The sequence below is a fragment of the Tachysurus vachellii genome, chromosome 18 (genome assembly GCF_030014155.1).
Source record: "Tachysurus vachellii isolate PV-2020 chromosome 18, HZAU_Pvac_v1, whole genome shotgun sequence".
NCBI lineage: Eukaryota > Metazoa > Chordata > Actinopteri > Siluriformes > Bagridae > Tachysurus > Tachysurus vachellii.
Window position 1 is genome coordinate 6344614 of NC_083477.1, and position 25624 is coordinate 6370237.

Below are 25624 nucleotides of genomic sequence, written 5' to 3' on the forward strand. Positions count from 1 at the left end.
TATGCTTTAAATAGCTATTTGTAACGTGTTTCATTACCTTACACCAGTTTAGCAGTGTTGTAACTTAATCTAAATACTTTAGAATTCTTTCCTTCTTGAGCATCTGTAAATGTTTTACCTTTTGTAATATTTAAGTGTCCCTTAATTTTGCTCTTTATGAAAAGATGGATCTCAAAATCATACAGTCACTGCTGGATAGAAGAAAATACTGGAAAATCTGAGAATCTGCAGGACCTGGAGGATTTTTCAGAATAACTTTGTAAATATTCAGAAAAAAACATTTTGTATTTTGGAGTTTTTTTCTCTATCTATTATGTGAAATTGTTTATTCATGACTGTCCAAAATAAAAATTAATGTTGCATTTTTATGAGTTTTGCCTATTCTGACAGGGCTATGAACCTTATAAGCAGAAATTTATACAAATGTATCTATAGATTAGAATGTTTCAGCAGACTGCCAGAGTTTGAGAATCACCAACTGCTGTTTACATTAATTGCCTGTTACAGACTACATAATGTTTAAATGAAATAAATTACAGTAAAATTAATCCCTTTAGTAATGTGGATGTTACTGGATTACCACCCCTTTAAAATGATATAAAAAATATGTAAAACTGAAATTAAATACAGCTTTCAAATTTCAGTATGGAACTAGGTTACATTCAGATTCTCCCCACACTTGCTTATTGTTTGGAGACAAAGATCAAGTTACTGTCCAAAATGTAAAATGTAAATTTTTTAGAATGCATACTTTTCATTAATATAATGTTGATTCTGTGTAATTTCTTCATACATGCAAAAGTGTGAAGACAAAACTTTTTTCTAGATTTTAAAAGAGACTTGTATATACATTTGTGCATGGTTGTCTAGGGGCTACTGCCTTTAAAAAATCAAATTATGGATGCAGGGTGTGACTAAGTCAGTAGACATTCAGCAACTTACATTTAACCTGTTAATTATGCATGCAGACATGCATGTTGCTCCTGATAAGCTGGCGAAGTCTATAGATGCCATCATGTTTTAGTTTGTAAAACCTACGATCGGGAGAGTCATCTGTCATTTTATCTTCTGGTCAAGTCCCGTTGTTAGGCCTACATGTAAGTATGTTTTGTTTTGCATTTAATAATATTTTAACTGTAGCCTATGGTTTAGTTAGTAATTATAACTATATAGCTGCTCAGACTGAGGGATATTAGGGATATTGATTTGTGAATTTAAAACATGTGCTCTATATATGTAGCCTATTCATATGGGGCAGTCCATCTACTGTTAATTTAGTTTGATTAAATAATCAAAAAATAAAATGGCACAATTAATCAATTCATGAGAATTAATTTCAGAAAGAAAAATCCCTGTTGTACCCTTTCCTTCAAACGCCAGCATATTAAAACTCCTCACAGCCGTAAAATTCGTAGTCCGTATTTAAATATTACAGCAGTTTGTACATTCCCTTCCTGCAGTGCAAAATACTTCTTTACGAGGAAAAAGGAGCCAGTGGGAGACAACCCAGTTAAGATCTCTGTGCTACAACGAGGACAAATTGCACACAAAAAAGAGTGAATGAAAATTCAGACCAGCAACAACCACGAGAAGAGGGAGAATTGCAGGAGCCCTACACAAAGGAGTTAGCCAATTCTTCAACAGTAAACTTTAAAAAAACACCCATTCCTGAGCTAATTGCTGGAAACATAACACGAACTCTGAACAAAAATGTTATAAAAGTGATTAGGGAGTGTCAGTAAAGGTCGTTCCATGGTATGGGGGAGTGTTGTTTATATAGCCTGTTGACAGTTGCAACTTTATAGACAAGATAAATCATCATATGTTGTATTTCCATGTGCATTTTGGCAGCTTCAAGCCGCTTCAAGCAGCTTCAAGCCGCTTCAAGCAGCTTCAACACGCTTCAAGCCGCTTCAAGCAACTTCAACCAGCTTGGACTGACAACAGGTGTGTTTTAAACGGCTAGCTTTCTAAAGCAATTTAACTTGTCATAATCATATTCAAACAATGGCTCATTGATCAGTCAGAAAGGGGAATGTAGAGTTATTTAGGAGCCCTTAGGCTCTGAAGTAAAATGCTTTAACAGTCATCTGGGCACCAATGAAAACAATCCCTACTGGTGGAAGAGGTTTTGTTGTGTCAGTAAGTGTATAGACAAGATCCTTAACCACATGTCTTCTAACTATTTTTTACAATGAAACCAATCTCTGTCAGTAAAGGTCTTTCCATGCTATGGGGGAGTGTTGTTTATATAGCCTGTTGACAGTTGCAACTTTATAGACAAGATAAATCATCATATGTTGTATTTCCATGTGCATTTTGGCAGCTTCAAGCAGCTTCAACGCGCTTCAAGCCGCTTCAATCAGCTTCAAGCAACTTCAAGCAGCTTGGACTGACAACAGGTGTGTTTTAAAATGCTTTAACAGCCATCTGGGCCCCAAGGAAAACTCTTCCTACTGGTGGAGGAGGTCTTGTTGTGTGAGGAATATTTTTACAATGAAACCAATCTGTGTCAGTAAAGGTGGTTCCATGGTCTGGAGGAGTGTTGTTTATAAAGCTTGTTTTCAGTTGCAGCTATATAGACAAGATAAATCATCTTATGTTGTATTCCCATGTGCATCTTGGCAGTGAATAGTATAAGTGTTTTTAATAAAGCAGTCATTAAGTGTATAGACAAGATCCTTAACTACATGTCATATTTTTACATGCATTTGGGAGTTGAAGAGTATAAGGAGCACAAAGCCTCCATGTTGCAAGGCCAGTAGGGGGCACCCGGATTTGAACCGGGGACCTCTTGATCTGCAGTCAAATGCTCTACCACTGAACTATACCCCCCAGTTGCAACAGCTTCAAGCAGCTTCAACTGACAACAGGTGTGTTTTAAATGGCTAGCTTTCTAAAGCAATTTAACTTGTCATAATCATATTCGAAAAATGGCTCATTGATCAGTCAGAAAGGGGAATGTAGAGTTATTTAGGAGCCCTTAGGCTCTGAAGTAAAATGCTTTAACAGTCATCTGGGCACCAATGAAAACAATCCCTACTGGTGGAAGAGGTTTTGTTGTGTCAGTAAGTGTATAGACAAGATCCTTAACCACATGTCTTCTAACTATTTTTTACAATGAAACCAATCTCTGTCAGTAAAGGTCTTTCCATGCTATGGGGGAGTGTTGTTTATATAGCCTGTTGACAGTTGCAACTTTATAGACAAGATAAATCATCATATGTTGTATTTCCATGTGCATTTTGGCAGCTTCAAGCAGCTTCAACGCGCTTCAAGCCGCTTCAATCAGCTTCAAGCAACTTCAAGCAGCTTGGACTGACAACAGGTGTGTTTTAAAATGCTTTAACAGCCATCTGGGCCCCAAGGAAAACTCTTCCTACTGGTGGAGGAGGTCTTGTTGTGTGAGGAATATTTTTACAATGAAACCAATCTGTGTCAGTAAAGGTGGTTCCATGGTCTGGAGGAGTGTTGTTTATAAAGCTTGTTTTCAGTTGCAGCTATATAGACAAGATAAATCATCTTATGTTGTATTCCCATGTGCATTTTGGCAGTGAATAGTATAAGTGTTTTTAATAAAGCAGTCATTAAGTGTATAGACAAGATCCTTAAGTATCTGTTGTATTTCCATGTGCATTTTGGCAGTGAAGAGTTTAAGGAGCACAAAGCCTCCATGTTGCAAGGCCAGTAGGGGGCACCCGGATTTGAACCGGGGACCTCTTGATCTGCAGTCAAATGCTCTACCACTGAGCTATACCCCCCAGTTGCAACAGCTTCAAGCAGCTTCAACTGACAACAGGTGTGTTTTAAATGGCTAGCTTTCTAAAGCAATTTAACTTGTCATAATCATATTCGAAAAATGGCTCATTGATCAGTCAGAAAGGGGAATGTAGAGTTATTTAGGAGCCCTTAGGCTCTGAAGTAAAATGCTTTAACAGTCATCTGGGCACCAATGAAAACAATCCCTACTGGTGGAAGAGGTTTTGTTGTGTCAGTAAGTGTATAGACAAGATCCTTAACCACATGTCTTCTAACTATTTTTTACAATGAAACCAATCTCTGTCAGTAAAGGTCTTTCCATGCTATGGGGGAGTGTTGTTTATATAGCCTGTTGACAGTTGCAACTTTATAGACAAGATAAATCATCATATGTTGTATTTCCATGTGCATTTTGGCAGCTTCAAGCAGCTTCAACGCGCTTCAAGCCGCTTCAATCAGCTTCAAGCAACTTCAAGCAGCTTGGACTGACAACAGGTGTGTTTTAAAATGCTTTAACAGCCATCTGGGCCCCAAGGAAAACTCTTCATACTGGTGGAGGAGGTCTTGTTGTGTGAGGAATGTTTTTACAATGAAACCAATCTGTGTCAGTAAAGGTGGTTCCATGGTCTGGAGGAGTGTTGTTTATAAAGCTTGTTTTCAGTTGCAGCTATATAGACAAGATAAATCATCTTATGTTGTATTCCCATATGCATTTTGGCAGTGAATAGTATAAGTGTTTTTAATAAAGCAGTCATTAAGTGTACAGACAAGATCCTTAACTACATGTCATATTTTTACATGCATTTGGGAGTTGAAGAGTATAAGGAGCACAAAGCCTCCATGTTGCAAGGCCAGTAGGGGGCACCCGGATTTGAACCGGGGACCTCTTGATCTGCAGTCAAATGCTCTACCACTGAGCTATACCCCCCAGTTGCAACAGCTTCAAGCAGCTTCAACTGACAACAGGTGTGTTTTAAATGGCTAGCTTTCTAAAGCAATTTAACTTGTCATAATCATATTCGAACAATGGCTCATTGATCAGTCAGAAAGGGGAATGTAGAGTTATTTAGGAGCCCTTAGGCTCTGAAGTAAAATGCTTTAACAGTCATCTGGGCACCAATGAAAACAATCCCTACTGGTGGAAGAGGTTTTGTTGTGTCAGTAAGTGTATAGACAAGATCCTTAACTACATGTCTTCTAACTATTTTTTACAATGAAACCAATCTCTGTCAGTAAAGGTCTTTCCATGCTATGGGGGAGTGTTGTTTATATAGCCTGTTGACAGTTGCAACTTTATAGACAAGATAAATCATCATATGTTGTATTTCCATGTGCATTTTGGCAGCTTCAAGCAGCTTCAACGCGCTTCAAGCCGCTTCAATCAGCTTCAAGCAACTTCAAGCAGCTTGGACTGACAACAGGTGTGTTTTAAAATGCTTTAACAGCCATCTGGGCCCCAAGGAAAACTCTTCCTACTGGTGGAGGAGGGAATGTTTTTACAATGAAACCAATCTGTGTCAGTAAAGGTGGTTCCATGGTCTGGAGGAGTGTTGTTTATAAAGCTTGTTTTCAGTTGCAGCTATATAGACAAGATAAATCATCTTATGTTGTATTCCCATGTGCATTTTGGCAGTGAATAGTATAAGTGTTTTTAATAAAGCAGTCATTAAGTGTATAGACAAGATCCTTAACTACATGTCATATTTTTACATGCATTTGGGAGTTGAAGAGTATAAGGAGCACAAAGCCTCCATGTTGCAAGGCCAGTAGGGGGCACCCGGATTTGAACCGGGGACCTCTTGATCTGCAGTCAAATGCTCTACCACTGAGCTATACCCCCCAGTTGCAACAGCTTCAAGCAGCTTCAACTGACAACAGGTGTGTTTTAAATGGCTAGCTTTCTAAAGCAATTTAACTTGTCATAATCATATTCGAAAAATGGCTCATTGATCAGTCAGAAAGGGGAATGTAGAGTTATTTAGGAGCCCTTAGGCTCTGAAGTAAAATGCTTTAACAGTCATCTGGGCACCAATGAAAACAATCCCTACTGGTGGAAGAGGTTTTGTTGTGTCAGTAAGTGTATAGACAAGATCCTTAACCACATGTCTTCTAACTATTTTTTACAATGAAACCAATCTGTGTCAGTAAAGGTGGTTCCATGGTCTGGAGGAGTGTTGTTTATAAAGCTTGTTTTCAGTTGCAGCTATATAGACAAGATAAATCATCTTATGTTGTATTCCCATGTGCATTTTGGCAGTGAATAGTATAAGTGTTTTTAATAAAGCAGTCATTAAGTGTATAGACAAGATCCTTAACTACATGTCATATTTTTACATGCATTTGGGAGTTGAAGAGTATAAGGAGCACAAAGCCTCCATGTTGCAAGGCCAGTAGTGGGCACCCGGATTTGAACCGGGGACCTCTTGATCTGCAGTCAAATGCTCTACCACTGAACTATACCCCCCAGTTGCAACAGCTTCAAGCAGCTTCAACTGACAACAGGTGTGTTTTAAATGGCTAGCTTTCTAAAGCAATTTAACTTGTCATAATCATATTCGAAAAATGGCTCATTGATCAGTCAGAAAGGGGAATGTAGAGTTATTTAGGAGCCCTTAGGCTCTGAAGTAAAATGCTTTAACAGTCATCTGGGCACCAATGAAAACAATCCCTACTGGTGGAAGAGGTTTTGTTGTGTCAGTAAGTGTATAGACAAGATCCTTAACCACATGTCTTCTAACTATTTTTTACAATGAAACCAATCTGTGTCAGTAAAGGTGGTTCCATGGTCTGGAGGAGTGTTGTTTATAAAGCTTGTTTTCAGTTGCAGCTATATAGACAAGATAAATCATCTTATGTTGTATTCCCATGTGCATTTTGGCAGTGAATAGTATAAGTGTTTTTAATAAAGCAGTCATTAAGTGTATAGACAAGATCCTTAACTACATGTCATATTTTTACATGCATTTGGGAGTTGAAGAGTATAAGGAGCACAAAGCCTCCATGTTGCAAGGCCAGTAGGGGGCACCCGGATTTGAACCGGGGACCTCTTGATCTGCAGTCAAATGCTCTACCACTGAGCTATACCCCCCAGTTGCAACAGCTTCAAGCAGCTTCAACTGACAACAGGTGTGTTTTAAATGGCTAGCTTTCTAAAGCAATTTAACTTGTCATAATCATATTCGAAAAATGGCTCATTGATCAGTCAGAAAGGGGAATGTAGAGTTATTTAGGAGCCCTTAGGCTCTGAAGTAAAATGCTTTAACAGTCATCTGGGCACCAATGAAAACAATCCCTACTGGTGGAAGAGGTTTTGTTGTGTCAGTAAGTGTATAGACAAGATCCTTAACCACATGTCTTCTAACTATTTTTTACAATGAAACCAATCTCTGTCAGTAAAGGTCTTTCCATGCTATGGGGGAGTGTTGTTTATATAGCCTGTTGACAGTTGCAACTTTATAGACAAGATAAATCATCATATGTTGTATTTCCATGTGCATTTTGGCAGCTTCAAGCAGCTTCAACGCGCTTCAAGCCGCTTCAATCAGCTTCAAGCAACTTCAAGCAGCTTGGACTGACAACAGGTGTGTTTTAAAATGCTTTAACAGCCATCTGGGCCCCAAGGAAAACTCTTCCTACTGGTGGAGGAGGTCTTGTTGTGTGAGGAATATTTTTACAATGAAACCAATCTGTGTCAGTAAAGGTGGTTCCATGGTCTGGAGGAGTGTTGTTTATAAAGCTTGTTTTCAGTTGCAGCTATATAGACAAGATAAATCATCTTATGTTGTATTCCCATGTGCATTTTGGCAGTGAATAGTATAAGTGTTTTTAATAAAGCAGTCATTAAGTGTATAGACAAGATCCTTAAGTATCTGTTGTATTTTCCATGTGCATTTTGGCAGTGAAGAGTATGAGGAGCACAAAGCCTCCATGTTGCAAGGCCAGTAGGGGGCACCCGGATTTGAACCGGGGACCTCTTGATCTGCAGTCAAATGCTCTACCACTGAGCTATACCCCCCAGTTGCAACAGCTTCAAGCAGCTTCAACTGACAACAGGTGTGTTTTAAATGGCTAGCTTTCTAAAGCAATTTAACTTGTCATAATCATATTCGAAAAATGGCTCATTGATCAGTCAGAAAGGGGAATGTAGAGTTATTTAGGAGCCCTTAGGCTCTGAAGTAAAATGCTTTAACAGTCATCTGGGCACCAATGAAAACAATCCCTACTGGTGGAAGAGGTTTTGTTGTGTCAGTAAGTGTATAGACAAGATCCTTAACCACATGTCTTCTAACTATTTTTTACAATGAAACCAATCTCTGTCAGTAAAGGTCTTTCCATGCTATGGGGGAGTGTTGTTTATATAGCCTGTTGACAGTTGCAACTTTATAGACAAGATAAATCATCATATGTTGTATTTCCATGTGCATTTTGGCAGCTTCAAGCAGCTTCAACGCGCTTCAAGCCGCTTCAATCAGCTTCAAGCAACTTCAAGCAGCTTGGACTGACAACAGGTGTGTTTTAAAATGCTTTAACAGCCATCTGGGCCCCACGGAAAACTCTTCCTACTGGTGGAGGAGGTCTTTGTTGTGTGAGGAATATTTTTACATTTTGGCAGTGAATAGTGTAAGTGTTTTTAATAAAGCAGTCATTAAGTGTATAGACAAGATCCTTAAGTATCTGTTGTATTTCCATGTGCATTTTGGCAGTGAAGAGTTTAAGGAGCACAAAGCCTCCATGTTGCAAGGCCAGTAGGGGGCACCCAGATTTGAACCGGGGACCTCTTGATCTGCAGTCAAATGCTCTACCACTGAGCTGTACCCCCCAGTTGCAACAGCTTCAAGCAGCTTCAACTGACAACAGGTGTGTTTTAAATGGCTAGCTTTCTAAAGCAATTTAACTTGTCATAATCATATTCGAAAAATGGCTCATTGATCAGTCAGAAAGGGGAATGTAGAGTTATTTAGGAGCCCTTAGGCTCTGAAGTAAAATGCTTTAACAGTCATCTGGGCACCAATGAAAACAATCCCTACTGGTGGAAGAGGTTTTGTTGTGTCAGTAAGTGTATAGACAAGATCCTTAACCACATGTCTTCTAACTATTTTTTACAATGAAACCAATCTCTGTCAGTAAAGGTCTTTCCATGCTATGGGGGAGTGTTGTTTATATAGCCTGTTGACAGTTGCAACTTTATAGACAAGATAAATCATCATATGTTGTATTTCCATGTGCATTTTGGCAGCTTCAAGCAGCTTCAACGCGCTTCAAGCCGCTTCAATCAGCTTCAAGCAACTTCAAGCAGCTTGGACTGACAACAGGTGTGTTTTAAAATGCTTTAACAGCCATCTGGGCCCCAAGGAAAACTCTTCCTACTGGTGGAGGAGGGAATGTTTTTACAATGAAACCAATCTGTGTCAGTAAAGGTGGTTCCATGGTCTGGAGGAGTGTTGTTTATAAAGCTTGTTTTCAGTTGCAGCTATATAGACAAGATAAATCATCTTATGTTGTATTCCCATGTGCATTTTGGCAGTGAATAGTATAAGTGTTTTTAATAAAGCAGTCATTAAGTGTATAGACAAGATCCTTAACTACATGTCATATTTTTACATGCATTTGGGAGTTGAAGAGTATAAGGAGCACAAAGCCTCCATGTTGCAAGGCCAGTAGGGGGCACCCGGATTTGAACCGGGGACCTCTTGATCTGCAGTCAAATGCTCTACCACTGAGCTATACCCCCCAGTTGCAACAGCTTCAAGCAGCTTCAACTGACAACAGGTGTGTTTTAAATGGCTAGCTTTCTAAAGCAATTTAACTTGTCATAATCATATTCGAAAAATGGCTCATTGATCAGTCAGAAAGGGGAATGTAGAGTTATTTAGGAGCCCTTAGGCTCTGAAGTAAAATGCTTTAACAGTCATCTGGGCACCAATGAAAACAATCCCTACTGGTGGAAGAGGTTTTGTTGTGTCAGTAAGTGTATAGACAAGATCCTTAACCACATGTCTTCTAACTATTTTTTACAATGAAACCAATCTCTGTCAGTAAAGGTCTTTCCATGCTATGGGGGAGTGTTGTTTATATAGCCTGTTGACAGTTGCAACTTTATAGACAAGATAAATCATCATATGTTGTATTTCCATGTGCATTTTGGCAGCTTCAAGCAGCTTCAACGCGCTTCAAGCCGCTTCAATCAGCTTCAAGCAACTTCAAGCAGCTTGGACTGACAACAGGTGTGTTTTAAAATGCTTTAACAGCCATCTGGGCCCCAAGGAAAACTCTTCCTACTGGTGGAGGAGGTCTTGTTGTGTGAGGAATATTTTTACAATGAAACCAATCTGTGTCAGTAAAGGTGGTTCCATGGTCTGGAGGAGTGTTGTTTATAAAGCTTGTTTTCAGTTGCAGCTATATAGACAAGATAAATCATCTTATGTTGTATTCCCATGTGCATTTTGGCAGTGAATAGTATAAGTGTTTTTAATAAAGCAGTCATTAAGTGTATAGACAAGATCCTTAACTACTGTTGTATTTTACATGCATTTTGGCAGTGAAGAGTATAAGGAGCACAAAGCCTCCATGTTGCAAGGCCAGTAGGGGGCACCCGGATTTGAACCGGGGACCTCTTGATCTGCAGTCAAATGCTCTACCACTGAGCTATACCCCCCAGTTGCAACAGCTTCAAGCAGCTTCAACTGACAACAGGTGTGTTTTAAATGGCTAGCTTTCTAAAGCAATTTAACTTGTCATAATCATATTCGAAAAATGGCTCATTGATCAGTCAGAAAGGGGAATGTAGAGTTATTTAGGAGCCCTTAGGCTCTGAAGTAAAATGCTTTAACAGTCATCTGGGCACCAATGAAAACAATCCCTACTGGTGGAAGAGGTTTTGTTGTGTCAGTAAGTGTATAGACAAGATCCTTAACCACATGTCTTCTAACTATTTTTTACAATGAAACCAATCTCTGTCAGTAAAGGTCTTTCCATGCTATGGGGGAGTGTTGTTTATATAGCCTGTTGACAGTTGCAACTTTATAGACAAGATAAATCATCATATGTTGTATTTCCATGTGCATTTTGGCAGCTTCAAGCAGCTTCAACGCGCTTCAAGCCGCTTCAATCAGCTTCAAGCAACTTCAAGCAGCTTGGACTGACAACAGGTGTGTTTTAAAATGCTTTAACAGCCATCTGGGCCCCAAGGAAAACTCTTCCTACTGGTGGAGGAGGTCTTTGTTGTGTGAGGAATATTTTTACATTTTGGCAGTGAATAGTGTAAGTGTTTTTAATAAAGCAGTCATTAAGTGTATAGACAAGATCCTTAAGTATCTGTTGTATTTCCATGTGCATTTTGGCAGTGAAGAGTTTAAGGAGCACAAAGCCTCCATGTTGCAAGGCCAGTAGGGGGCACCCGGATTTGAACCGGGGACCTCTTGATCTGCAGTCAAATGCTCTACCACTGAGCTATACCCCCCAGTTGCAACAGCTTCAAGCAGCTTCAACTGACAACAGGTGTGTTTTAAATGGCTAGCTTTCTAAAGCAATTTAACTTGTCATAATCATATTCGAAAAATGGCTCATTGATCAGTCAGAAAGGGGAATGTAGAGTTATTTAGGAGCCCTTAGGCTCTGAAGTAAAATGCTTTAACAGTCATCTGGGCACCAATGAAAACAATCCCTACTGGTGGAAGAGGTTTTGTTGTGTCAGTAAGTGTATAGACAAGATCCTTAACCACATGTCTTCTAACTATTTTTTACAATGAAACCAATCTCTGTCAGTAAAGGTCTTTCCATGCTATGGGGGAGTGTTGTTTATATAGCCTGTTGACAGTTGCAACTTTATAGACAAGATAAATCATCATATGTTGTATTTCCATGTGCATTTTGGCAGCTTCAAGCAGCTTCAACGCGCTTCAAGCCGCTTCAATCAGCTTCAAGCAACTTCAAGCAGCTTGGACTGACAACAGGTGTGTTTTAAAATGCTTTAACAGCCATCTGGGCCCCAAGGAAAACTCTTCCTACTGGTGGAGGAGGTCTTGTTGTGTGAGGAATATTTTTACAATGAAACCAATCTGTGTCAGTAAAGGTGGTTCCATGGTCTGGAGGAGTGTTGTTTATAAAGCTTGTTTTCAGTTGCAGCTATATAGACAAGATAAATCATCTTATGTTGTATTCCCATGTGCATTTTGGCAGTGAATAGTATAAGTGTTTTTAATAAAGCAGTCATTAAGTGTATAGACAAGATCCTTAACTACATGTCATATTTTTACATGCATTTGGGAGTTGAAGAGTATAAGGAGCACAAAGCCTCCATGTTGCAAGGCCAGTAGGGGGCACCCGGATTTGAACCGGGGACCTCTTGATCTGCAGTCAAATGCTCTACCACTGAGCTATACCCCCCAGTTGCAACAGCTTCAAGCAGCTTCAACTGACAACAGGTGTGTTTTAAATGGCTAGCTTTCTAAAGCAATTTAACTTGTCATAATCATATTCGAAAAATGGCTCATTGATCAGTCAGAAAGGGGAATGTAGAGTTATTTAGGAGCCCTTAGGCTCTGAAGTAAAATGCTTTAACAGTCATCTGGGCACCAATGAAAACAATCCCTACTGGTGGAAGAGGTTTTGTTGTGTCAGTAAGTGTATAGACAAGATCCTTAACCACATGTCTTCTAACTATTTTTTACAATGAAACCAATCTCTGTCAGTAAAGGTCTTTCCATGCTATGGGGGAGTGTTGTTTATATAGCCTGTTGACAGTTGCAACTTTATAGACAAGATAAATCATCATATGTTGTATTTCCATGTGCATTTTGGCAGCTTCAAGCAGCTTCAACGCGCTTCAAGCCGCTTCAATCAGCTTCAAGCAACTTCAAGCAGCTTGGACTGACAACAGGTGTGTTTTAAAATGCTTTAACAGCCATCTGGGCCCCAAGGAAAACTCTTCCTACTGGTGGAGGAGGTCTTGTTGTGTGAGGAATATTTTTACAATGAAACCAATCTGTGTCAGTAAAGGTGGTTCCATGGTCTGGAGGAGTGTTGTTTATAAAGCTTGTTTTCAGTTGCAGCTATATAGACAAGATAAATCATCTTATGTTGTATTCCCATGTGCATTTTGGCAGTGAATAGTATAAGTGTTTTTAATAAAGCAGTCATTAAGTGTATAGACAAGATCCTTAACTACATGTCATATTTTTACATGCATTTGGGAGTTGAAGAGTATAAGGAGCACAAAGCCTCCATGTTGCAAGGCCAGTAGGGGGCACCCGGATTTGAACCGGGGACCTCTTGATCTGCAGTCAAATGCTCTACCACTGAGCTATACCCCCCAGTTGCAACAGCTTCAAGCAGCTTCAACTGACAACAGGTGTGTTTTAAATGGCTAGCTTTCTAAAGCAATTTAACTTGTCATAATCATATTCGAAAAATGGCTCATTGATCAGTCAGAAAGGGGAATGTAGAGTTATTTAGGAGCCCTTAGGCTCTGAAGTAAAATGCTTTAACAGTCATCTGGGCACCAATGAAAACAATCCCTACTGGTGGAAGAGGTTTTGTTGTGTCAGTAAGTGTATAGACAAGATCCTTAACCACATGTCTTCTAACTATTTTTTACAATGAAACCAATCTCTGTCAGTAAAGGTCTTTCCATGCTATGGGGGAGTGTTGTTTATATAGCCTGTTGACAGTTGCAACTTTATAGACAAGATAAATCATCATATGTTGTATTTCCATGTGCATTTTGGCAGCTTCAAGCAGCTTCAACGCGCTTCAAGCCGCTTCAATCAGCTTCAAGCAACTTCAAGCAGCTTGGACTGACAACAGGTGTGTTTTAAAATGCTTTAACAGCCATCTGGGCCCCAAGGAAAACTCTTCCTACTGGTGGAGGAGGTCTTGTTGTGTGAGGAATATTTTTACAATGAAACCAATCTGTGTCAGTAAAGGTGGTTCCATGGTCTGGAGGAGTGTTGTTTATAAAGCTTGTTTTCAGTTGCAGCTATATAGACAAGATAAATCATCTTATGTTGTATTCCCATGTGCATTTTGGCAGTGAATAGTATAAGTGTTTTTAATAAAGCAGTCATTAAGTGTATAGACAAGATCCTTAAGTATCTGTTGTATTTCCATGTGCATTTTGGCAGTGAAGAGTATGAGGAGCACAAAGCCTCCATGTTGCAAGGCCAGTAGGGGGCACCCGGATTTGAACCGGGGACCTCTTGATCTGCAGTCAAATGCTCTACCACTGAGCTATACCCCCCAGTTGCAACAGCTTCAAGCAGCTTCAACTGACAACAGGTGTGTTTTAAATGGCTAGCTTTCTAAAGCAATTTAACTTGTCATAATCATATTCGAAAAATGGCTCATTGATCAGTCAGAAAGGGGAATGTAGAGTTATTTAGGAGCCCTTAGGCTCTGAAGTAAAATGCTTTAACAGTCATCTGGGCACCAATGAAAACAATCCCTACTGGTGGAAGAGGTTTTGTTGTGTCAGTAAGTGTATAGACAAGATCCTTAACCACATGTCTTCTAACTATTTTTTACAATGAAACCAATCTCTGTCAGTAAAGGTCTTTCCATGCTATGGGGGAGTGTTGTTTATATAGCCTGTTGACAGTTGCAACTTTATAGACAAGATAAATCATCATATGTTGTATTTCCATGTGCATTTTGGCAGCTTCAAGCAGCTTCAACGCGCTTCAAGCCGCTTCAATCAGCTTCAAGCAACTTCAAGCAGCTTGGACTGACAACAGGTGTGTTTTAAAATGCTTTAACAGCCATCTGGGCCCCAAGGAAAACTCTTCCTACTGGTGGAGGAGGTCTTGTTGTGTGAGGAATATTTTTACAATGAAACCAATCTGTGTCAGTAAAGGTGGTTCCATGGTCTGGAGGAGTGTTGTTTATAAAGCTTGTTTTCAGTTGCAGCTATATAGACAAGATAAATCATCTTATGTTGTATTCCCATGTGCATTTTGGCAGTGAATAGTATAAGTGTTTTTAATAAAGCAGTCATTAAGTGTATAGACAAGATCCTTAACTACATGTCATATTTTTACATGCATTTGGGAGTTGAAGAGTATAAGGAGCACAAAGCCTCCATGTTGCAAGGCCAGTAGGGGGCACCCGGATTTGAACCGGGGACCTCTTGATCTGCAGTCAAATGCTCTACCACTGAGCTATACCCCCCAGTTGCAACAGCTTCAAGCAGCTTCAACTGACAACAGGTGTGTTTTAAATGGCTAGCTTTCTAAAGCAATTTAACTTGTCATAATCATATTCGAAAAATGGCTCATTGATCAGTCAGAAAGGGGAATGTAGAGTTATTTAGGAGCCCTTAGGCTCTGAAGTAAAATGCTTTAACAGTCATCTGGGCACCAATGAAAACAATCCCTACTGGTGGAAGAGGTTTTGTTGTGTCAGTAAGTGTATAGACAAGATCCTTAACCACATGTCTTCTAACTATTTTTTACAATGAAACCAATCTCTGTCAGTAAAGGTCTTTCCATGCTATGGGGGAGTGTTGTTTATATAGCCTGTTGACAGTTGCAACTTTATAGACAAGATAAATCATCATATGTTGTATTTCCATGTGCATTTTGGCAGCTTCAAGCAGCTTCAACGCGCTTCAAGCCGCTTCAATCAGCTTCAAGCAACTTCAAGCAGCTTGGACTGACAACAGGTGTGTTTTAAAATGCTTTAACAGCCATCTGGGCCCCAAGGAAAACTCTTCCTACTGGTGGAGGAGGTCTTGTTGTGTGAGGAATATTTTTACAATGAAACCAATCTGTGTCAGTAAAGGTGGTTCCATGGTCTGGAGGAGTGTTGTTTATAAAGCTTGTTTTCAGTTGCAGCTATATAGACAAGATAAATCATCTTATGTTGTATTCCCATGTGCATTTTGGCAGTGAATAGTATAAGTGTTTTTAATAAAGCAGTCATTAAGTGTATAGACAAGATCCTTAACTACATGTCATATTTTTACATGCATTTGGGAGTTGAAGAGTATAAGGAGCACAAAGCCTCCATGTTGCAAGGCCAGTAGGGGGCACCCGGATTTGAACCGGGGACCTCTTGATCTGCAGTCAAATGCTCTACCACTGAGCTATACCCCCCAGTTGCAACAGCTTCAAGCAGCTTCAACTGACAACAGGTGTGTTTTAAATGGCTAGCTTTCTAAAGCAATTTAACTTGTCATAATCATATTCGAAAAATGGCTCATTGATCAGTCAGAAAGGGGAATGTAGAGTTATTTAGGAGCCCTTAGGCTCTGAAGTAAAATGCTTTAACAGTCATCTGGGCACCAATGAAAACAATCCCTACTGGTGGAAGAGGTTTTGTTGTGTCAGTAAGTGTATAGACAAGATCCTTAACCACATGTCTTCTAACTATTTTTTACAATGAAACCAATCTCTGTCAGTAAAGGTCTTTCCATGCTATGGGGGAGTGTTGTTTATATAGCCTGTTGACAGTTGCAACTTTATAGACAAGATAAATCATCATATGTTGTATTTCCATGTGCATTTTGGCAGCTTCAAGCAGCTTCAACGCGCTTCAAGCCGCTTCAATCAGCTTCAAGCAACTTCAAGCAGCTTGGACTGACAACAGGTGTGTTTTAAAATGCTTTAACAGCCATCTGGGCCCCAAGGAAAACTCTTCCTACTGGTGGAGGAGGTCTTGTTGTGTGAGGAATATTTTTACAATGAAACCAATCTGTGTCAGTAAAGGTGGTTCCATGGTCTGGAGGAGTGTTGTTTATAAAGCTTGTTTTCAGTTGCAGCTATATAGACAAGATAAATCATCTTATGTTGTATTCCCATGTGCATTTTGGCAGTGAATAGTATAAGTGTTTTTAATAAAGCAGTCATTAAGTGTATAGACAAGATCCTTAACTACATGTCGTATTTTTACATGCATTTTGGCAGTGAAGAGTATAAGGAGCACAAAGCCTCCATGTTGCAAGGCCAGTAGGGGGCACCCGGATTTGAACCGGGGACCTCTTGATCTGCAGTCAAATGCTCTACCACTGAGCTATACCCCCCAGTTGCAACAGCTTCAAGCAGCTTCAACTGACAACAGGTGTGTTTTAAATGGCTAGCTTTCTAAAGCAATTTAACTTGTCATAATCATATTCGAAAAATGGCTCATTGATCAGTCAGAAAGGGGAATGTAGAGTTATTTAGGAGCCCTTAGGCTCTGAAGTAAAATGCTTTAACAGTCATCTGGGCACCAATGAAAACAATCCCTACTGGTGGAAGAGGTTTTGTTGTGTCAGTAAGTGTATAGACAAGATCCTTAACCACATGTCTTCTAACTATTTTTTACAATGAAACCAATCTCTGTCAGTAAAGGTCTTTCCATGCTATGGGGGAGTGTTGTTTATATAGCCTGTTGACAGTTGCAACTTTATAGACAAGATAAATCATCATATGTTGTATTTCCATGTGCATTTTGGCAGCTTCAAGCAGCTTCAACGCGCTTCAAGCCGCTTCAATCAGCTTCAAGCAACTTCAAGCAGCTTGGACTGACAACAGGTGTGTTTTAAAATGCTTTAACAGCCATCTGGGCCCCAAGGAAAACTCTTCCTACTGGTGGAGGAGGTCTTGTTGTGTGAGGAATATTTTTACAATGAAACCAATCTGTGTCAGTAAAGGTGGTTCCATGGTCTGGAGGAGTGTTGTTTATAAAGCTTGTTTTCAGTTGCAGCTATATAGACAAGATAAATCATCTTATGTTGTATTCCCATGTGCATTTTGGCAGTGAATAGTATAAGTGTTTTTAATAAAGCAGTCATTAAGTGTATAGACAAGATCCTTAACTACATGTCATATTTTACATGCATTTGGGAGTTGAAGAGTATAAGGAGCACAAAGCCTCCATGTTGCAAGGCCAGTAGGGGGCACCCGGATTTGAACCGGGGACCTCTTGATCTGCAGTCAAATGCTCTACCACTGAGCTATACCCCCCAGTTGCAACAGCTTCAAGCAGCTTCAACTGACAACAGGTGTGTTTTAAATGGCTAGCTTTCTAAAGCAATTTAACTTGTCATAATCATATTCGAAAAATGGCTCATTGATCAGTCAGAAAGGGGAATGTAGAGTTATTTAGGAGCCCTTAGGCTCTGAAGTAAAATGCTTTAACAGTCATCTGGGCACCAATGAAAACAATCCCTACTGGTGGAAGAGGTTTTGTTGTGTCAGTAAGTGTATAGACAAGATCCTTAACCACATGTCTTCTAACTATTTTTTACAATGAAACCAATCTCTGTCAGTAAAGGTCTTTCCATGCTATGGGGGAGTGTTGTTTATATAGCCTGTTGACAGTTGCAACTTTATAGACAAGATAAATCATCATATGTTGTATTTCCATGTGCATTTTGGCAGCTTCAAGCAGCTTCAACGCGCTTCAAGCCGCTTCAATCAGCTTCAAGCAACTTCAAGCAGCTTGGACTGACAACAGGTGTGTTTTAAAATGCTTTAACAGCCATCTGGGCCCCAAGGAAAACTCTTCCTACTGGTGGAGGAGGTCTTGTTGTGTGAGGAATATTTTTACAATGAAACCAATCTGTGTCAGTAAAGGTGGTTCCATGGTCTGGAGGAGTGTTGTTTATAAAGCTTGTTTTCAGTTGCAGCTATATAGACAAGATAAATCATCTTATGTTGTATTCCCATGTGCATTTTGGCAGTGAATAGTATAAGTGTTTTTAATAAAGCAGTCATTAAGTGTATAGACAAGATCCTTAACTACATGTCATATTTTACATGCATTTGGGAGTTGAAGAGTATAAGGAGCACAAAGCCTCCATGTTGCAAGGCCAGTAGGGGGCACCCGGATTTGAACCGGGGACCTCTTGATCTGCAGTCAAATGCTCTACCACTGAGCTATACCCCCCAGTTGCAACAGCTTCAAGCAGCTTCAACTGACAACAGGTGTGTTTTAAATGGCTAGCTTTCTAAAGCAATTTAACTTGTCATAATCATATTCGAAAAATGGCTCATTGATCAGTCAGAAAGGGGAATGTAGAGTTATTTAGGAGCCCTTAGGCTCTGAAGTAAAATGCTTTAACAGTCATCTGGGCACCAATGAAAACAATCCCTACTGGTGGAAGAGGTTTTGTTGTGTCAGTAAGTGTATAGACAAGATCCTTAACCACATGTCTTCTAACTATTTTTTACAATGAAACCAATCTCTGTCAGTAAAGGTCTTTCCATGCTATGGGGGAGTGTTGTTTATATAGCCTGTTGACAGTTGCAACTTTATAGACAAGATAAATCATCATATGTTGTATTTCCATGTGCATTTTGGCAGCTTCAAGCAGCTTCAACGCGCTTCAAGCCGCTTCAATCAGCTTCAAGCAACTTCAAGCAGCTTGGACTGACAACAGGTGTGTTTTAAAATGCTTTAACAGCCATCTGGGCCCCAAGGAAAACTCTTCCTACTGGTGGAGGAGGTCTTGTTGTGTGAGGAATATTTTTACAATGAAACCAATCTGTGTCAGTAAAGGTGGTTCCATGGTCTGGAGGAGTGTTGTTTATAAAGCTTGTTTTCAGTTGCAGCTATATAGACAAGATAAATCATCTTATGTTGTATTCCCATGTGCATTTTGGCAGTGAATAGTATAAGTGTTTTTAATAAAGCAGTCATTAAGTGTATAGACAAGATCCTTAACTACATGTCATATTTTTACATGCATTTGGGAGTTGAAGAGTATAAGGAGCACAAAGCCTCCATGTTGCAAGGCCAGTAGGGGGCACCCGGATTTGAACCGGGGACCTCTTGATCTGCAGTCAAATGCTCTACCACTGAGCTATACCCCCCAGTTGCAACAGCTTCAAGCAGCTTCAACTGACAACAGGTGTGTTTTAAATGGCTAGCTTTCTAAAGCAATTTAACTTGTCATAATCATATTCGAAAAATGGCTCATTGATCAGTCAGAAAGGGGAATGTAGAGTTATTTAGGAGCCCTTAGGCTCTGAAGTAAAATGCTTTAACAGTCATCTGGGCACCAATGAAAACAATCCCTACTGGTGGAAGAGGTTTTGTTGTGTCAGTAAGTGTATAGACAAGATCCTTAACCACATGTCTTCTAACTATTTTTTACAATGAAACCAATCTCTGTCAGTAAAGGTCTTTCCATGCTATGGGGGAGTGTTGTTTATATAGCCTGTTGACAGTTGCAACTTTATAGACAAGATAAATCATCATATGTTGTATTTCCATGTGCATTTTGGCAGCTTCAAGCAGCTTCAACGCGCTTCAAGCCGCTTCAATCAGCTTCAAGCAACTTCAAGCAGCTTGGACTGACAACAGGTGTGTTTTAAAATGCTTTAACAGCCATCTGGGCCCCAAGGAAAACTCTTCCTACTGGTGGAGGAGGTCTTGTTGTGTGAGGAATATTTTTACAATGAAACCAATCTGTGTCAGTAAAGGTGGTTCCATGGTCTGGAGGAGTGTTGTTTATAAAGCTTGTTTTCAGTTGCAGCTATATAGACAAGATAAATCATCTTATGTTGTATTCCCATGTGCATTTTGGCAGTGAATAGTATAAGTGTTTTTAATAAAGCAGTCATTAAGTGTATAGACAAGATCCTTAACTACATGTCATATTTTTACATGCATTTGGGAGTTGAAGAGTATAAGGAGCACAAAGCCTCCATGTTGCAAGGCCAGTAGGGGGCACCCGGATTTGAACCGGGGACCTCTTGATCTGCAGTCAAATGCTCTACCACTGAGCTATACCCCCCAGTTGCAACAGCTTCAAGCAGCTTCAACTGACAACAGGTGTGTTTTAAATGGCTAGCTTTCTAAAGCAATTTAACTTGTCATAATCATATTCGAAAAATGGCTCATTGATCAGTCAGAAAGGGGAATGTAGAGTTATTTAGGAGCCCTTAGGCTCTGAAGTAAAATGCTTTAACAGTCATCTGGGCACCAATGAAAACAATCCCTACTGGTGGAAGAGGTTTTGTTGTGTCAGTAAGTGTATAGACAAGATCCTTAACCACATGTCTTCTAACTATTTTTTACAATGAAACCAATCTCTGTCAGTAAAGGTCTTTCCATGCTATGGGGGAGTGTTGTTTATATAGCCTGTTGACAGTTGCAACTTTATAGACAAGATAAATCATCATATGTTGTATTTCCATGTGCATTTTGGCAGCTTCAAGCAGCTTCAACGCGCTTCAAGCCGCTTCAATCAGCTTCAAGCAACTTCAAGCAGCTTGGACTGACAACAGGAGTGTTTTAAAATGCTTTAACAGCCATCTGGGCCCCAAGGAAAACTCTTCCTACTGGTGGAGGAGGTCTTGTTGTGTGAGGAATATTTTTACATTTTGGCAGTGAATAGTGTAAGTGTTTTTAATAAAGCAGTCATTAAGTGTATAGACAAGATCCTTAAGTATCTGTTGTATTTCCATGTGCATTTTGGCAGTGAAGAGTTTAAGGAGCACAAAGCCTCCATGTTGCAAGGCCAGTAGGGGGCACCCAGATTTGAACTGGGGACCTCTTGATCTGCAGTCAAATGCTCTACCACTGAGCTATACCCCCCAGTTGCAACAGCTTCAAGCAGCTTCAACTGACAACAGGTGTGTTTTAAATGGCTAGCTTTCTAAAGCAATTTAACTTGTCATAATCATATTCGAAAAATGGCTCATTGATCAGTCAGAAAGGGGAATGTAGAGTTATTTAGGAGCCCTTAGGCTCTGAAGTAAAATGCTTTAACAGTCATCTGGGCACCAATGAAAACAATCCCTACTGGTGGAAGAGGTTTTGTTGTGTCAGTAAGTGTATAGACAAGATCCTTAACCACATGTCTTCTAACTATTTTTTACAATGAAACCAATCTCTGTCAGTAAAGGTCTTTCCATGCTATGGGGGAGTGTTGTTTATATAGCCTGTTGACAGTTGCAACTTTATAGACAAGATAAATCATCATATGTTGTATTTCCATGTGCATTTTGGCAGCTTCAAGCAGCTTCAACGCGCTTCAAGCCGCTTCAATCAGCTTCAAGCAACTTCAAGCAGCTTCAAGCAGCTTGGACTGACAACAGGTGTGTTTTAAAATGCTTTAACAGCCATCTGGGCCCCAAGGAAAACTCTTCCTACTGGTGGAGGAGGTCTTGTTGTGTGAGGAATATTTTTACAATGAAACCAATCTCTGTCGGTAAAGGTGGTTCCATGGTCTGGAGGAGTGTTGTTTATAAAGCTTGTTTTCAGTTGCAGCTATATAGACAAGATAAATTATCTTATGTTGTATTCCCATATGCATTTTGGCAGTGAATAGTATGTTTTTAATGAAGCAGTCATAAGTATCTGTTGTATTTCCATGTGCATTTTGGCAGTGAAGAGTATAAGGAGCACAAAGCCTCCATGTTGCAAGGCCAGTAGGGGGCACCCAGATTTGAACCGGGGACCTCTTGATCTGCAGTCAAATGCTCTACCACTGAGCTATACCCCCCAGTTGCAACAGCTTCAAGCAGCTTCAACTGACAACAGGTGTGTTTTAAATGGCTAGCTTTCTAAAGCAATTTAACTTGTCATAATCATATTCGAAAAATGGCTCATTGATCAGTCAGAAAGGGGAATGTAGAGTTATTTAGGAGCCCTTAGGCTCTGAAGTAAAATGCTTTAACAGTCATCTGGGCACCAATGAAAACAATCCCTACTGGTGGAAGAGGTTTTGTTGTGTCAGTAAGTGTATAGACAAGATCCTTAACTACATGTCTTCTAACTATTTTTTACAATGAAACCAATCTCTGTCAGTAAAGGTCTTTCCATGCTATGGGGGAGTGTTGTTTATATAGCCTGTTGACAGTTGCAACTTTATAGACAAGATAAAACATCATAGGTTGTATTTCCATGTGCATTTTGGCAGCTTCAAGCAGCTTCAACGCGCTTCAAGCCGCTTCAATCAGCTTCAAGCAACTTCAAGCAGCTTGGACTGACAACAGGTTTCAGCTTGCTTTCTAGCTTTCTAAAGCAATTTAGTTCACCTTACCTCAAATCAATCACTGCTTGAAAGCCAAAGATAATTTGATTGTCATTGCTGACCATTAGCATGCCTTCATGGCCACAATTTAACTATGTTTGTAAAAATTCACCATTTTGTGGAGTCCATGCCATGAATAAGTGAGGCTATTAAAGAGCAATTGTAGGGCTTTGCAAGGATCAGAATAACATTGTTAAAAAGCCTTCCGTGACAGTATAGAGTGGATTTTTAAACAGTTAAAACCAGTGATATTCATATCACAGCAATATCTAATGGAGGACAAAAAACATGGTGGCATACTTCCTTTCTATGCTCTACAGTTAATAACCAGTTTATCTCTGGTGAATTCTACTGAATGTTGTGCCCTTTCCAACTACATGTGGAAACTCTATTCTACTGGTGCCACCTTCTGGTAGCTTCATATTATTGTGTATTATGTTACAGACAATGAGGCATCATTTTTTGCACTTTTCCACTTCAGACAAGATGATATTAATCATATTAAAAATGGAGTATTTTATCAAAATACTTTAAATTGTATTGACTTCATTATTAGTCTTAATGAAAGCAGTTGTAAAGTTGAAATCTTCCTCTCTTACTTCTTGTGCTGGTTCTGCTCCTTAGCCGTCTTCTTGAAGCTACCTACAGTATGCTGTTTAGCTTTCTTCTGCATGAGGTGCCTCTCAGGTTCCACCTATATGTGAAACCATTAAATTATGTACATTATTTCCTGAAAAACACAACAGTGATCACTTCTGCCTTATTCTATTTCAGTCCATCTGTAGCTAGTTTTTACTGCTTCTGTAACATGGCAATCTATGTGATGTTTCCCTTCACCCCAAGATGCCACACTTGGAAGTTTTTTCTGCTACTGCCTGGACAGCACTATTCACTGTTTACCTGGACAATGGTGTACCCATTTTTTATGTATACAATGTTCAATAGCAAGTTCTGTTGCTGGTTAGGAGGTCTGCGTGTAACTGAGGTTTTATCAACCATGAATAACCACTAAGGTTTCATGTTTTAAAGACATTATACCCTTGACTAGATAGCGTCTGGGAATTTTTTCATATCATATGCCACTATGACTTTGCCGATTTCAACTTCCACGGTTATGCACACAAGGAGATGTCTAGTTTCTCCAGATTCTTGCTGGCTAGGTAAGGTTCATAGACTCATGTTTACATATGGCCAAATGTTTGTGGGTACCTGACCATGAGAATTCACCCAGCTGTTGCCAGAAAATTAAAAGCACACAATTTGTATAGGAGGTATTTGAATGCTGTATCATATAACTTTCCCTTTCCTGGAACTAAGGGCCTCTGACAAAAAGGTTTCAGCACAACAATGCCACTGGGAACAAAGTGAGGTCCACAAATACATGGTGATAAGGGCTTTGAGGTAAGAGGGAGCTGCATCAGTGTTTTGAATCTGATGCGTGCAGCTACCGGAAACCAGTGGAGGGATCTCAGCATGGGGGTGGTATGCGAGAACTTAGGCAGGTTGAAAACAAGTCGTGCAGCTGCATTTTGGATCATTTGCAGAATACAAATTGCATTCATACAATAGGTAGACAAACCAGCAGTTGCAGTAGTCCAGTCTAGCAAAGAGAAGTGACTGAACAAGTACCTGAGCAGCCTGTGTGGACAAAAATTGCTGAATCCTTCTATTGTGGTAGAGAAGGAACCAAAATGAGCGTGTCACATTAGCAAGATGAGAGGAAAAGGACAGTGGATTATCCATGGTTACGAGCTGTGACTGAAGGGGAGATCAGATCATTATGCAGGGACACCAGTGGAGAATCTGCATGGAGCAGATGTCACTCCCCTCCATGTTACCTGATATGAGCCTCCTTCCAGGTAGACTCTTGAGGGTAGACAAGAGGGTCTTGTGGTTGACCGTATCAAACGCTGCTGAAAGGTCAAGGAGGATAAGGACGGATGACAGTTTTCTCAGAGACATCCAAAAGGGCTGTTTCTGTGAAATGAGCAGCTTTAAAGCCAGACTGGTTGGCATCTTGGAAGTTGTTCTGTGAGAGATAGACAGAGTTGATTATAGACAATGCATTCAAGTATTTTTCAAAGAAAAGAGAGAAGTGATACCAGTCTGTAGTTACTGATGTCTGATGGATCCAGAGCAGGTTTCTTTAGGATGGGAATAACCCTTGCTCACTTGAAGGTAGTTGGTACATGACCAGATGCTATGGATTCATTGATGATAGTGGTAATGAAGGGCAGAAGGTCTTGTGAGATGGTCTGGAGCATAATGGAAGGGAGTGGATCCAATGGGCAGGTGGTAGGATTGCAAGACTGGATGAGTTGTAAAATCTCTTCTGCAGCTATAGTTGAGAAATGTGACAACAAAGGAGTGGAGGAATCCAGACTGTAAGATGTAGGTTCAGTCGGGGCAGAAGTGAAGGTCCTGCAGATTCCTTCAATCTTCTCATGGTAGAAAGAAGCAAAGTCTTCTGCAGTCAGAGAGGATGAAGCAGGTGGAGCTAGGGGTAGAGATGCACCGATACCACTTTTTCTCTTCCGATCTGATTCCGATACCAGAGTTTGCCAGTATCGGCCGATACCAATACCGATCCGATATCTGTGTTCTTTTCTACCTTTAAAACTAAAGAATGTATACAACTCGTTTAGTTATTAATATTTATTTGTTTCTGGTAAAGAAATACAAAAATGCCCATTACTGGATGAAAAATGAAAACACAAGAAACCTTAAAAAAGTATTAATGCATTAGCAAACAGTACTTTTAACAGTTAGTGGTATAACAATCTAAACCATATATACTGCAATTATTAAATTAAATTATTTTCTGAAGAAAAGGCAATATTTTAAAGTGAATCTTAAATTAGAACTCTTGAAACACAATGCAAAATGTATTAAACAGTAAACCTT

At 39.8% G+C, this 25624-nt stretch overlaps 23 non-coding genes across 23 annotated transcripts; all 23 read right to left on the minus strand.

The window, feature by feature from the left end:
* Positions 1-2763: 2763 nt before the first annotated feature.
* Positions 2764-2835, minus strand: trnac-gca (transfer RNA cysteine (anticodon GCA)). The gene has a single exon. It is a non-coding gene; the product is annotated as a tRNA-Cys (tRNA).
* Positions 2836-3689: 854 nt separating this feature from the next.
* Positions 3690-3761, minus strand: trnac-gca (transfer RNA cysteine (anticodon GCA)). Its single transcript has one exon. It is a non-coding gene; the product is annotated as a tRNA-Cys (tRNA).
* Positions 3762-4615: 854 nt separating this feature from the next.
* Positions 4616-4687, minus strand: trnac-gca (transfer RNA cysteine (anticodon GCA)). The gene has a single exon. It is a non-coding gene; the product is annotated as a tRNA-Cys (tRNA).
* Positions 4688-5527: 840 nt separating this feature from the next.
* trnac-gca (transfer RNA cysteine (anticodon GCA)) lies at positions 5528-5599 on the minus strand. The gene has a single exon. It is a non-coding gene; the product is annotated as a tRNA-Cys (tRNA).
* A 552-nt stretch (positions 5600-6151) lies between these two features.
* On the minus strand, positions 6152-6223 carry trnac-gca (transfer RNA cysteine (anticodon GCA)). The gene has a single exon. It is a non-coding gene; the product is annotated as a tRNA-Cys (tRNA).
* A 552-nt stretch (positions 6224-6775) lies between these two features.
* On the minus strand, positions 6776-6847 carry trnac-gca (transfer RNA cysteine (anticodon GCA)). The gene has a single exon. It is a non-coding gene; the product is annotated as a tRNA-Cys (tRNA).
* Positions 6848-7702: 855 nt separating this feature from the next.
* On the minus strand, positions 7703-7774 carry trnac-gca (transfer RNA cysteine (anticodon GCA)). The gene has a single exon. It is a non-coding gene; the product is annotated as a tRNA-Cys (tRNA).
* Positions 7775-8506: 732 nt separating this feature from the next.
* On the minus strand, positions 8507-8578 carry trnac-gca (transfer RNA cysteine (anticodon GCA)). The gene has a single exon. It is a non-coding gene; the product is annotated as a tRNA-Cys (tRNA).
* Positions 8579-9418: 840 nt separating this feature from the next.
* trnac-gca (transfer RNA cysteine (anticodon GCA)) lies at positions 9419-9490 on the minus strand. Its single transcript has one exon. It is a non-coding gene; the product is annotated as a tRNA-Cys (tRNA).
* An 852-nt stretch (positions 9491-10342) lies between these two features.
* trnac-gca (transfer RNA cysteine (anticodon GCA)) lies at positions 10343-10414 on the minus strand. The gene has a single exon. It is a non-coding gene; the product is annotated as a tRNA-Cys (tRNA).
* A 732-nt stretch (positions 10415-11146) lies between these two features.
* Positions 11147-11218, minus strand: trnac-gca (transfer RNA cysteine (anticodon GCA)). Its single transcript has one exon. It is a non-coding gene; the product is annotated as a tRNA-Cys (tRNA).
* An 854-nt stretch (positions 11219-12072) lies between these two features.
* Positions 12073-12144, minus strand: trnac-gca (transfer RNA cysteine (anticodon GCA)). Its single transcript has one exon. It is a non-coding gene; the product is annotated as a tRNA-Cys (tRNA).
* An 854-nt stretch (positions 12145-12998) lies between these two features.
* trnac-gca (transfer RNA cysteine (anticodon GCA)) lies at positions 12999-13070 on the minus strand. The gene has a single exon. It is a non-coding gene; the product is annotated as a tRNA-Cys (tRNA).
* An 854-nt stretch (positions 13071-13924) lies between these two features.
* trnac-gca (transfer RNA cysteine (anticodon GCA)) lies at positions 13925-13996 on the minus strand. Its single transcript has one exon. It is a non-coding gene; the product is annotated as a tRNA-Cys (tRNA).
* An 854-nt stretch (positions 13997-14850) lies between these two features.
* On the minus strand, positions 14851-14922 carry trnac-gca (transfer RNA cysteine (anticodon GCA)). The gene has a single exon. It is a non-coding gene; the product is annotated as a tRNA-Cys (tRNA).
* An 854-nt stretch (positions 14923-15776) lies between these two features.
* trnac-gca (transfer RNA cysteine (anticodon GCA)) lies at positions 15777-15848 on the minus strand. The gene has a single exon. It is a non-coding gene; the product is annotated as a tRNA-Cys (tRNA).
* An 854-nt stretch (positions 15849-16702) lies between these two features.
* On the minus strand, positions 16703-16774 carry trnac-gca (transfer RNA cysteine (anticodon GCA)). The gene has a single exon. It is a non-coding gene; the product is annotated as a tRNA-Cys (tRNA).
* Positions 16775-17627: 853 nt separating this feature from the next.
* trnac-gca (transfer RNA cysteine (anticodon GCA)) lies at positions 17628-17699 on the minus strand. The gene has a single exon. It is a non-coding gene; the product is annotated as a tRNA-Cys (tRNA).
* Positions 17700-18552: 853 nt separating this feature from the next.
* On the minus strand, positions 18553-18624 carry trnac-gca (transfer RNA cysteine (anticodon GCA)). The gene has a single exon. It is a non-coding gene; the product is annotated as a tRNA-Cys (tRNA).
* An 854-nt stretch (positions 18625-19478) lies between these two features.
* Positions 19479-19550, minus strand: trnac-gca (transfer RNA cysteine (anticodon GCA)). The gene has a single exon. It is a non-coding gene; the product is annotated as a tRNA-Cys (tRNA).
* Positions 19551-20404: 854 nt separating this feature from the next.
* Positions 20405-20476, minus strand: trnac-gca (transfer RNA cysteine (anticodon GCA)). Its single transcript has one exon. It is a non-coding gene; the product is annotated as a tRNA-Cys (tRNA).
* Positions 20477-21207: 731 nt separating this feature from the next.
* On the minus strand, positions 21208-21279 carry trnac-gca (transfer RNA cysteine (anticodon GCA)). The gene has a single exon. It is a non-coding gene; the product is annotated as a tRNA-Cys (tRNA).
* An 838-nt stretch (positions 21280-22117) lies between these two features.
* trnac-gca (transfer RNA cysteine (anticodon GCA)) lies at positions 22118-22189 on the minus strand. The gene has a single exon. It is a non-coding gene; the product is annotated as a tRNA-Cys (tRNA).
* Between the last annotated feature and the right edge of the window lie 3435 nt (positions 22190-25624).